The sequence below is a fragment of the Lotus japonicus genome, chromosome 3, assembly GCF_012489685.1.
Source record: "Lotus japonicus ecotype B-129 chromosome 3, LjGifu_v1.2".
Taxonomy (NCBI): Eukaryota; Viridiplantae; Streptophyta; class Magnoliopsida; order Fabales; family Fabaceae; genus Lotus; species Lotus japonicus.
The window spans coordinates 92,426,131-92,438,888 of record NC_080043.1 but is presented as its reverse complement, the minus strand read 5'-3'; the positions used below and the strand labels follow the sequence as shown (position 1 = coordinate 92,438,888).

At 29.9% G+C, this 12,758-nt stretch overlaps 1 long non-coding RNA gene and 1 pseudogene across 1 annotated transcript; both read left to right on the top strand.

Annotated features, from left to right (window-relative positions):
• The first annotated feature begins 2,869 nt into the window (after positions 1-2,869).
• LOC130747455 (uncharacterized) lies at positions 2,870-4,066 on the top strand. The gene is made up of 2 exons (XR_009022390.1): positions 2,870-3,129; positions 3,602-4,066. It is a non-coding gene; the product is annotated as an uncharacterized LOC130747455 (long non-coding RNA).
• A 2,418-nt stretch (positions 4,067-6,484) lies between these two features.
• LOC130747453 (BURP domain-containing protein BNM2A-like) lies at positions 6,485-8,620 on the top strand (annotated as a pseudogene).
• Positions 8,621-12,758: the final 4,138 nt, after the last annotated feature.

Genomic DNA, 12,758 nt, shown 5'->3' with positions numbered 1-12,758 from the left:
AATACTGAAATATGTATTTTATAAGAGATGTGACTAATATACCCAACGCTTTAGGATTTTGGTAAATATGTGGCTTCGGTCAGCTTCTCTTGGTAAATAAGTTAGATTAAAAGATTTAAACATTGTGAAACCCAAACTGCCATGCCTTTTGGACCTTGCCAATATTTTTTATCTCATCCGGTGGATCTTCTTTGATGACATATATCCTCCCAAAAAAAATTGTTAATCATTTGCTCAATTTGGGCATACAGAGAATTAGAAAGCAGAAAACACTTCATTCATTATATAGGTTGAAACACTTCATCTCTCTACTTGCCTTGGGTTCCAAACACGATCTCTGACTCTAACAAAGCTGGAAAAAAAAAGAGATTTTGACTACCAATAATTATAGGTAACCCTAAATGTTTATCAAAACTCTCCACTGCTTTTATCCCTAACATTTTTATTAATTCATGCCATGATACTATGTACATTTCGGCCACATAAGTGATAAGTGTTGGGAATTGTCAAAATTATATTTGACCATTTTGAAATCTCATGGGATTTTAGAACATCACCGGTTATAATAGCTTACTACTATTTAAATTTTATAACATTTATTTAATTAGAGTTAGGTAAGACAAAGTTTGAGACAATTAAATTTGAAAATTGAATTTGTTTGAAAAGGAGGTATAAAAGTAAGTTTAAAAAATTAAATGGTGTGCAAATAGAATAAATTAAAATGACGCCTCCTTGCCAGATTAGGACCATTTTTGTTTAATTTTGAAAATATGTGGACTAAATGTGAGAAAAAATTAAATTAATATTTTATAAAGAAAATAATTTTTGTAGGATAATATTGTAAAAAACTACAATTAATTATTTTCAGTACAAGAAGATGTATCTTATGAGAATAAAGTTTTTATATGAGAATAAATCATTATTGTTAAATCTAATTATGATTAATGATCAATATTCGTTCAAAAAAAATGATCAATATTAAAATAATTTAATGGTCCAATCAAGGACGGAACCAGGAAAATATAGTAAGGGGGGCAAAAATTTAATGCATTCTAAACAAAATCCAATGTGACTAATTTTGCTATTAGCAATGATATAAAAGTTCATACAAAATAGCATATATTTTATAAAACCAAACAAGACAAATTTTGACATAAAGAAAACACCTACAAAAAATGTGCACCTCATTTCAATCATCCGAACTTTGTTCTTCTATGATTCTTAATTTGATAACTCTTCCCTAATGTATTACTCTCTCATCCAAAATATATGTTGTGTTGTTTTAGCATTTGTACTAGGTTTAAAAATACATGTTATTTTTCAAATTTAAAGCATTGTTTCTCATTTTCTTCCTTGTACACCCTCATTTAATATTGGTATATCTCTTACCTACTTCAATGTTCACTTATCACAACTTTCACTACGCACTTAAACAATAATCACATTTTTCTTTCCTTAATATAACTCAACTAAATATGTAGGGGTGTTTAAGTCAAATTATTTATCAAATGATGGGTTTGTAATATCTGTGTATAACCTTAAACAACTTATAGTTTACGATGAAGGGAATACACTGTATATAAATCTTAAATAGATCTAAAACATATAAATGCTAAATTAGTGGGCTTTGAATTTGAAATGAAAGGAAAAAAGTTGCTAATTAACAGTGATAAAAAAAAAAGGTGCTTAGTGCTTAAAGACACAAAAACAAACTGCAACTGGGAAGATGAATGGCTTTGTTGAACAACATCAATTGCCCACACATGGAAGACATTAGGTAGGAATAGGCGAAGAGGCAATGGAAGAAAAGTGATGTTTTTCAAAACTTTTGGAGAGTAATTTCACTCTTCTGTATGGGTATGCCTCTTCACATATTTTATTTTACACTTATATTTAACATATAAGAAGTCAAAAGATAAGGTTGACTCACTAGGTTGTTGAAGACAAATGTACAAAACTTACATTATTTTGAAAATCATGTTTAACATATTTTAGGATTCACTTTTCATAGTCTTCTATTTGATGAGAGGATTAACCTTTTGTAATTTTATCTTTTGTGATAGGGGATGGTTCACTTTAGGGGTGGGGGGCTAGTCTTGATATTTAGTATGGGTATTAAAAACTCTTTCAGATCAGCAGGGGGCGGTCACCCCTTTTCCGCAAGCCTGGGTCCGTCCCTGGGTCCAATGACCACTTAAAAATATCATATGACAAATTAAAATTACATAATTTTGTGTTTTAATCTTGACCATTGATAATTAGATCTAACAGTCGTGATTTATCTAATTTTTTAGGGGTTGTCTAAATGACCCAAACAAAGTTTGGGGTTAAATAACCCATCATCGATCCAATCACATTGAAGATAAGTGAGTTGTAATTTCTATATTTTATTTATTAATTTATTTCCAAGTTACTTATCTTCAATGTGATCGGATGATGAGTTATTTAACCCAAACTTCATCATGTGTCATTTAGACAACCCCATTTTTTTTAACATAATAGCAAAATCAATTATTTTAAAGGAAATTGATTTTTTTTTTGAAATGTGAAGGAAATTGATTTTGAATATGAAATTAATTATAAACAAAATACTTAAACATCAAAAAATTATTTGATAATGAAAAGTTAATTCTAACATTTGTAATTAAACGTCTAAATAACAGCGAATAAGTTATAAATACTGTCCAGCTATGATTGCCCTGCTTTTATGAGATCATATCCCAAAATCTTGTCTATTAGTACCATGACATCAATATGAATATCATTCTAATTATTATTATAGTCGTATTATTTATTCCCCCGAATTAATTATATAATAAATACATATCTAGACGTGTAAATCAAACTTTAGCGGGTGTCGCTTGCAGAACCAGAATATGCTCATTGTAACAAAATCCGTGCATGCAGATATGGCGAGCTGCATGTTAATTATTGGACGCCAATAACCAATAATGCAACAAAATTTAATTGACAAATAATTTGGGGTACTAACTACATGTTAATTATTTGGCGATAAATTACATAGCGAAATACCATCCATAACAGACCACAAAGAGAAACTGAGCCTTTCCTTCGAAGTAGAAAATGAGACCTGTTCTTGCATTGCTTCCTTTGCTCTTCCTTTTCGTGGTATGTTTTAATTTTCTATTAGTCTCAGCAGTTTTATGAAACGTTCTTTCTTAGTCACAATTAGTTGTTTTTATCTAATAAATTTCTAAACATGCATGTGCCCGTAAAATCAGCTCAGTAAACTAGCGTGTGTAGTTTTCAGATGAAGAAAAAAGAAGAAGTAAACTAGGGTGTCCAATTCTACCGCGTTGTTATTAATCCACTTATAAATTATGTTTGTGTTATTATAAAATATGATATTTTCAATATGCACTTTAATGTAAAAATAAATTTGCAATTAAATTTGCGAATCAATTTTTATTGGTCTATGGTAGATAGAGTCAAACAACAATGTTAATTAAAGACAAAATTGATAAAAAAAAATATATATATTTCAAAGACCTTTATGAAGTGATTGTATTTCTTCATTGACTAACCACCATTTTTCTTTTTCTTTTTTTCTTTAATTTCTTATTAATACTATTTGGAGAAGTTATTCGCTGGTACTATAGAATCAAGAAAAGATCAAGGAGAATATTGGAAAATGATCATGAAAGATCAAGAAATTCCAGAAGGAATTCAAGGCCTTCTTCAATTGAAACCAGCAAAGAATTCTGAACACAAATGCGATGATGATGACCATGTTGATACAAAGGGAAATAAGAAGTACGTGGAGGATTTGGAACCTAGGCCAAGTATCACTGCATATAGTGAAGAAATCGTGAAAACCTTTGAGCCAAGACCTAGTATCACAACGGCTTTTGTACCCAAGTGGTATAGTTTATTTTGGAAATTACAACTTTGGGGTACTTTTTTTTTTATTTACCAAACTAGTATAAATCGCCACTGTCAGTGGCGATTCTACTTGTTTTTTTAATTTTTTTAAAGAATCGCCAATGCTATTGGCGTTTTTGTTTTTGTTTTTTTCGTTTTTTTAATAAATCGCCAACCATGTTGACGTTTTCTTTTCTTAATTTTTTTTCTTAAAATCGCCAACTGTGTTGGCGTTTTCTTATTTTTTATTTTTTTTTTCTTCTTAAAATCGCCAACACAGTTGGCTTTTTCTACTTTTTGTTTTTTTAATTTTTTTTAAAATAGTAATTAAAATGGTATTTAATCAATTGATACTCACACACAATGTTGTGCCATTACTCACTTTTGCAACACTTTGATCATAAATATTTGAACCGATATTTAAAGATAAACATATGCATTACATAATTTAGTTCAAGAGAAAATTGTTTTTTATTGTGGAGTCGAGCAGCAATGAATTTTTTCCCGGACACGTTGGGGTCGTTGCCTTCAAGGTTCCCTGTAATAAATGAGGTTTGTGAATTCAATTTAAAGTTGTAATAATGTTTTATTTGTTAATAACTTGTAATAACGTTTTAAAATTGTATAAACAATTCATATGAACACCATATGATGCACATAAAATAAGGAGGATAATCAACGATTCTTCCAACTTTAAGTGCTGGAAGAACCTCGAAGGCAACGACCCCAACGTTTGCGGAAAAAAATCCATTGCTGCTCGACTCCAGAATAAAAAATAATTTTCTCTTGAACTAAATGATGTAATGCATATGTTTATCTTTAAATATCGGTTCAAATATTTATGATCAAAGTGTTGTAAAATTGAGTAATGACACAAAATTGTGTGTGAGTATCAATTGATTAAATACCATTTTAATTACTATTTAAAAAAAAATAAAAAAAACAAAAAGTAGAAAGCGTCAACTGTGTTGGCGATTTTAAGAAAAAATAAATAAAAAGAAAACGCCAACTGTGTTGGCGATTTTAAGAAGAAAAAAAGAAAGGAAAACGCCAACATGGTTGGCGATTTATTTAAAAAACGAAAAAAAAAAATCGCCACTGACAGTGGCGATTTAGACTAGTTTAGTAAATATAAAAAAAAGTACCCCAAAGCTGTAATTTCCAAAATAAACTATACCATTTGGGTACAAAAACCTATCACAGCATATATTGAAGATGCTCATAAAAGTGAGAAACCACAAGTGAATAGTGAGTTTGAACCCAGGCCAAGCATTACCAAATATAATGACAAAGTGAATTAGAACAAGAATGCATCTACATCAATTAATGCAGTTCCAAGTAAGTTGTGTGTTGTGTGAGTGTATCCAATAATTGATTTGGTGTAATGTATTGTGTTTCTCAATAATATATGTAAAATCATGGCTGATGTATATATTAATAATAATGGATGGTCTTTTCCTTTCCTGTTCATATGTATATCTTTAAATTTGCTTCCTAGTCGATTTATTTTGTAAGTCAAATATATATTGAAAATATAGTACGTAGAAGAGGTACTTCAACCCATTATAAAAAGAAATAAAGCACAAAGATAATAAGACTTAACAACTAATGCACACGCAGCTGCAAAAAAGATCAAAACACCATTACACACCAGATTCCTCTGCCATAAGACTAGCACGAAATGCATACACTTATGCTTGTACTCAACAATTGCAGCCATGCATATCCCTTTTAATTTATTAAAACAGCTACCGTTCATGTGAGAACCCTAGCATTTGATGTGAATGATGCAGAACCACAAGAGCGCATGCCACCACAACCATATAGTACTCGTACAGAAGTCACGCCACCGAGCACTATATGACCCTAACCCTCATGTACATAAAATCTCATTTCAATGCCTCTAAGCAAGCACCAAGGTCATGGGACCACTCATACATGGAAACTGGAAAGCTTCGGAGATTTAGCACTTTAAAATACAAAAAAAAGGCGGGCTTTAAAAGGATTTTTTAAATTGATGTAGGGGATCATCGACCAGTAAGCAACACTAAAGCGCTTATGATAAAAACTTAAAAAGTGTTGTCGTACAACAAGAAATATGTGGATTAGCTACCAAAGTTTTGATAGCAAAGCCACATCAAATTCTTAGCAAACCAGTAGCAAATTAGCAAACTTCATCAGCGGCCTTAGCTTCCAAAATGTTGCAAAATCTCTCATTGTTTCATTTCTTACGTTTTAGGTTCTCACTTTTTATTTTTTTTACGGTACTATTTAATTTATATTTTATTATTCTCTTTCTCTGCAAGAAAAAATGTCAAATAAAAAATATGAATCTGATTTTGAAAATTCGAAGAAAAAAAAGAGAAATTGAAAATAAGTTTCTTAAAATTAAAATTGCTTTAATCCTTAGGTCAACAATATCACAAGATAGATTGAATGAGTAGGTTATCTTATATATCAATTGAAAGCAAAATATTAGAATTGCTTGATTATAAAACTCTGATAAACGGTTTCACAGCTCAAAAAACTAGAAAATTAATATAAAAAATGATAATCTACATGATATAATAAGTCTCTTTAATATTCTTATAAAAAAAATCACTATAACATTACATTTTTCGCCTTAGACCAAAAAATGTGTGAGTACACATCCTAACAACCTATGTCTCTCCTCCGAAAGATTAAATTCAAATTTGACTAGAAGGCGAAATCCAAGAACTTTGACGAATCCACCTTAAGTAGTCCATTAAGTCATTAACCCTCTGCCTTGCTTGCTTTCACAGTATGAAGGGCCTACCCCATTACAGTGTCCTGCTGATAAGTCATTCTAAGGGGTGGTTTGTAGTTTCTGGCCTTTATCTACATTCTGCATCCACATGCCCATGCTGAGTCTGTTATCTTCCTTCTGTAATTGGAATCCACGATGGGTTGGCAGTGGCAGTGGCCTTGCCTTTGTCGTTCCTACTGCAAGTGTCAGGTGTGGATCAGGAGGGTTGCAATGTTTTAACTGTGAGGAAATTTCATTGGGAGATTGTGAGGTCAATAGTGCTTGGCATTAATTGGTGGATGTAATTGTAATGATGCAGCATGTTGCTTTGCGAGTTGGGGAAGATCCATTATTGGAAAATTGAGGATGCTGTCCATTTGAGCCTGAGGTAGCTAAGCTTCGCTGGTTGGAAGTGGGTCAGGTTGTGCGTTGGTATCTTGTGTAAAGGGTAGTGGAAATCCAAAAATTGCAATCTCATAAAGCTAAGTTGATGATACTGGGGTCTACTGCTCTTGTTCTGATCCTCTGGGCGTGTTGTACAATTATGTTTACTGGTGCAGCATCACGGATATGGATATCAACAGTATCCTCTCTTGGTGCTAGCTCTTTGTTTGGTATAATCAGATTATAATTAACATAACACAATTTTATTTGGTGGAAAAAAATTTGACAACAAAATATTTCGGTTCCAATGTGTAAAATCCATTCCTGCTGAAAATTATGTATAATGTGTGGATTAAATATTGGATTCGAACGTTATGCACTATTAATTAATTCTTATGAACCACCACGGTGTTCAATTGAGCTCTCTGTTCTTGTAGACAAGGTGAACAGAAGTGTTCAGTGCATGCAAGCAGAAACATGGGTGAAAAACTTGTATCTTGGATCCTCTTTCTTCATCTGCTAGTAATCATGGTACATTAAGTATTCAATTTATTCTTGAATTTTTGCTTCTCTTTTAAATTCCTTAATTAACAAGCAATTTGTAGAGATATTAATATTACTAATTTATTTCACTTTTGCAGAGTTCCTATGGTGGAACAGAAAACAAACTCCAAGTAACAATCTCTGATGAAGATCATCAAACAGTACACACACACCATCATCATCACTCACATGTAGACTCTTCTGTGATGGTGTTCTTCACCTTAAAAGACTTGAAGGTTGGGAAAAGAATGCCAATTTATTTCCCCAAAGTTCTGGCCAAGAGAAGAAGCTGTTTCAGTTCCTTTCTCACTGAACCAACTTCCAAACCTTCTAAATAAATTCTCTTTCCTTCCAATTTCTCCCCCAGCCAAAGCCATGGAAGATACACTGAAGGAAAGTGAGAGCAAACCCATTAAAGGAGAGGTAAAATTCTGTGCTACCTATTTAGAATACATGCTTGACTTCACTCATAGCATTCTTGGATTGGAATCTGATGATCTTCAAGTTTTTGCTACTTCACACCTAACCAAATCCAGTGTCACTTTCCAGAACTACACAATCTTAGAAAACATCATGAGAATTTCAGCTCCTAAGATGGTGGCTTGTCACACCATGCCTTACGTCCCTTATGCTGTTTTTTACTGCCACAGCCAAGAGAGTGAGAACAGGGTATATAAGGTTTCACTTGTTGGTGATAATGGGGATAAGGTGGAAGCTATGGTTGTTTGTCATTTGGATACCTCTCACTGGGGTTCTGGTCATGTTTCTTTTCAAATTCTTGGGGTTACACCTGGAAGCTCTTCTGTGTGCCACTTTTTCCCAGCAGATAATCTCATTTGGGTTCCCAAATTGCAAGCTCATGGTCTTTCAACCATGTGATTTCAGCTATCATCAAGATTCTCTCATGTCACATAATAATTATGTGTGAAACATTATTATTGTATTTTTCTCTCATTTTATAAATACTAGCGTTTTTACCCCGTGCGTTGCACGGCGATTAAGTTTATTGTGTAGATATATATGTAGAATAGTTGTATAACAGAGAATAGGTTCAAATATGTATGTGAATATACCAACTTAAAAATGTTAAATAATAAATGTTGTATAACCCACCAATGTCAACACATGAACAGTAAAATAAATCCAAGTTTTTACGAATTGCTTGCAAAAACAAAATGTTAAATAATGTTTATTTTGGAGAATTAAGACAGATCTAATCAAAATAAATTAAATTAATTCATTTGAATAATTCCGGTTTTATAACTTATAAGAGTCATGCCAGAAGTCAAATTTGAGGAACACTTTTTGCTGATTTTCATTCCTTCAATTTTATGGTTATTAGTTTAAATTTAAATGACTAAAAAGTCAAGCTTTAAAAACAAAAATATGGGGAATTAAAACAGTTTTATTCAGTACCACAAAAATCAAATCTCCATAATCAATATAGGTACATAGTTAAAAAAAAATTGGTACGTACAACCGTTTCTTTTTTTTAAAATGGAAATAAATTAAAAATCACGTGATATTTTGCTAAAAATTCTCTTTATACATAAAATAGGCTAAATGCATTAACCACTATCATTTTGATTTATTTATTGTTATTGGACAAAAGAGTATAAAGGTATTGACCACCAACATTTAATGTAATTTTATTTCCAACGAAATTTAATAAATTAATTACGTTGAGTGAATTTTTAAAAATCATGATACAAATTAACATTATGTGAAAAACGGATTTCTTAAATGCATTAATTACAAATTATATTAAATGAATTAGATACCTTCATATTTAAATATAGGTGAAAATGACTTTTTACGCAGATTTTGGCTAATTACAACATTTAAAAATGATGTTGCCGCGAAATAAGGTATATTCATTTCATTAATGCATTAAAGTAATTTTGGCAAAATTATGATATGAATTAATTTTTATAAATTAATTGTATAAAAAAAGTCAAACATTAAAATCAAGTGATTCGTACTTTTTTATGCATTATATGATTTCGGTTTATATATGCTTTATTATGGTTATTACACTTAATTAATGCAAAACTAATCAATACTTAAACAATTAAATGATTGTAATTAATGCAGCAAATGTAATTTGTATCATGATTTTTAACAAATCAGTCAACGATATTAATGCATATAATTGTAGTTTATATTTTTAAAATTTATATACATTGAATATAGTAAATGATTATGTTAATATTGAATGATCACACATTTTTTATTGAATAGAACATATTGAAAGTAAATATTTTTTCCTTGATCTATTGGTTCCACCCATTTTTAATTTAGGCGTTTTTTCCCAATTTATAAAAACATATATTGAACACATTATAGGCGGATTTTTTGTATATACACATTAAAGGAAGGTTTATTGATAACATCCAAAGTAATATCAAATAATAAATAAAAATTTATAATTAAAAATCACAAATTTATAATTATTTTCCGTATTTAATTTAACTTCCTTATTTATTTTAATTTCCTTACTTAAAAAAAAGTAAGTTAAATTAAATTAAATTTCCATATTTAATTTAATTTCCTCATTTAATTTAATTTCCTCATTTAATTTAATTTCCTTATTTAACTCAACAATCAATATTTTTTTAAAAAAAATTAACTAATTAATGTTAAATGATAATTAAGGTGATTATGTTTATTGAATGGGCAATGATTGATTACGTTAAAAATACTACAATTTTTTAAAAACATTCCAAATTTGATTATCAAAATTTGGTAAGTCTGAAAAAATTAAAGTTAAGTAAATGCATTTTATTTCTCAAAATGAAAAAGAAAAACTCAATATTTCTCACTTAATTTAATTTTCTTATTTAATTTAATTTCCTTATTTAAGTTAATAGTGTAGATTTTATCCCAACACTCAATATGTTGTTAAAAAAAAATTAAGTAAAATATTGAGTGTATATTTTTAACGTCATACTCATGTATAAAACTTTTTTTAACTTGACACATTGATTTTCCTTAGTGAAGCTCTGATATAGAATTTTTCCGATTTTTTTTAACTTGAAACAAATAATATTGATATTTGATTTTGAATAAAAAAATGTGTTAATTCAGTTTTTTTATAAAATATAAAAAAACGAAAATTTGTATCTCATTAAGGAAATAGTGATTATTTATCAAAAATCTCACATTGAATAACGAAATTCTTTTATTTTGAACTTGGAATCAATCAAACATTAATGCCTAAAGTTTTTCCCTTGATTTAAAGTTGATTTAGGCAAGGAATAATTAATCATTTTCCTTTTATAAATTAATGCAAGAAAACATAATGTATTAACTAACTTCCCAATTTGAACCTGATATAGGTCATCATTTTCTTTTTTATATTTATTCGGTAATAAAGAATAATAATTAATTATGTAAAGAGAATATATACACATTAGGTCCTTAATTTGTGGATTTTAAGCTATCAATTTATTTTTACAATATTAAAACCTTTTTTTTTGAGTTTTATTTTAGAAAGGAAATGCATTTACTCAACTTTAATTTTCTCCTTCAAATCAGACTCACCAAATTGGATGATTAAATTTGCAATATTTTTAAAAAATGGTTTTCCTAAATTATTTTTATATATTGAACACTAATTTAAATCTGATGTTTTTTGGAAGGTATTCTTCATCAAACATAGTAAATTGAAATCGAACTCAAAAGTACTTGCGAACTCCATAATCCGAATAATTTATTGAAAGAACTAATTGTGAGGCAAAGGCATCAAAATAAGCAATTAGACCAAGAAAAACGGGTATTGAGTTTAGACCTCATATGACCAGCAGACTTCAAAACAACGATAATGATATAGGTCAACAAAGAAAATTAAATCTAGACCACGTATGGTAAAAACGAAATCCACATCAAAAAACAGGAACATAATTTCCTCATATCTTCTCCTTCTTGACAACTTTCAAAAGCTTATTTCTCCTTCTTGACAACTTTCAATACCTTTTGTTGGTAATCATCAACTACAATAGAAAAAGACAAAAACTCAGTATTAGTTTACAGAAAAAATTCAGATCTAACAGGTCAGTTGAATAGAAAGTGAGAAAAAAAACCTTTTGATATGGGAAGGTTGATTGATAAAAATTTGCATACAAACATTTCGATTGATTTGAAAAGTTTGTTTGAAAAAATACCTTTTGTTGTCAATTCAACAACTGCAATTGAAAAAGCCGAAAACTCTCTATTAGTTAACGAAAAAAATTCAGATCTAACAGTTCAATTGAATGGATAGTCGGGAAACCGGAAAAAATTCAAATCTAACATGTCAATTGAATAGAAAGTGCGAAAAAATACCTTTTGTTGTCAATTCAATAACTACAATTGAAAAAGCCAAAAACTCAGTATTAGTTAACGGAGAAAATTTAGATCTAACAGTTCAATTGAATGGATAGTGGGAAAAACGGAAAAAATTCAGATCTAACAGGTAAAATGAATAGAAAGTGCGAAAAAATACATTTTGATATGAGAAGGATGGGAAAAACACCTTTTGAATTTGAGATGAAATCAACAATAAGAAGGGTGATTTATAGGAAATGATTTTGAAAATTACATTTAATGGGGGACAACAAAACCAAATTATAGGGAAATTAATGCAATTAATAAATTTGTGTGAATTGTTGTGGTTGTGACACTTGTCAGCTATTGAGGGGAGTGGGATGAGAGTGAACCTTGAAATGCCACGTGTCTAATGCTTGTTGATAACGTTGTTCTTTCATATAGTATATAGATGAGTTGCACCGATTTAAAACTTATAAAATGAGAGACGGACACATAATTTCTAACATATGAGTGCATGTGAAATTTCCACTTCAGAGGATTGTGATATGTGATTTTATTACTACTATGCTTAATTACATGTGTAACTTTTTTTTTTTGAAATGACATGTGTAACTCAGTTGTCTGGTATGGGTTTTACTTTGATTGCTGAATAAGATACCCTCTACAGATATGAAAAATATGTAAAATTTCTTATGGGTGCATTTTAGTGTTTGCTTGTTATGTTTTGAATAAACAATAGGCTCACCATAAAGGGGGAAAACTACACGCTTGTATTCAGAATACATAATTTCTCAACATACGTCAATTGCTTTGAATCCACCATGCATTTTGTTTTGGATTTCGAGTTACAAGGTGCTGAGTAGCTTTTGATATG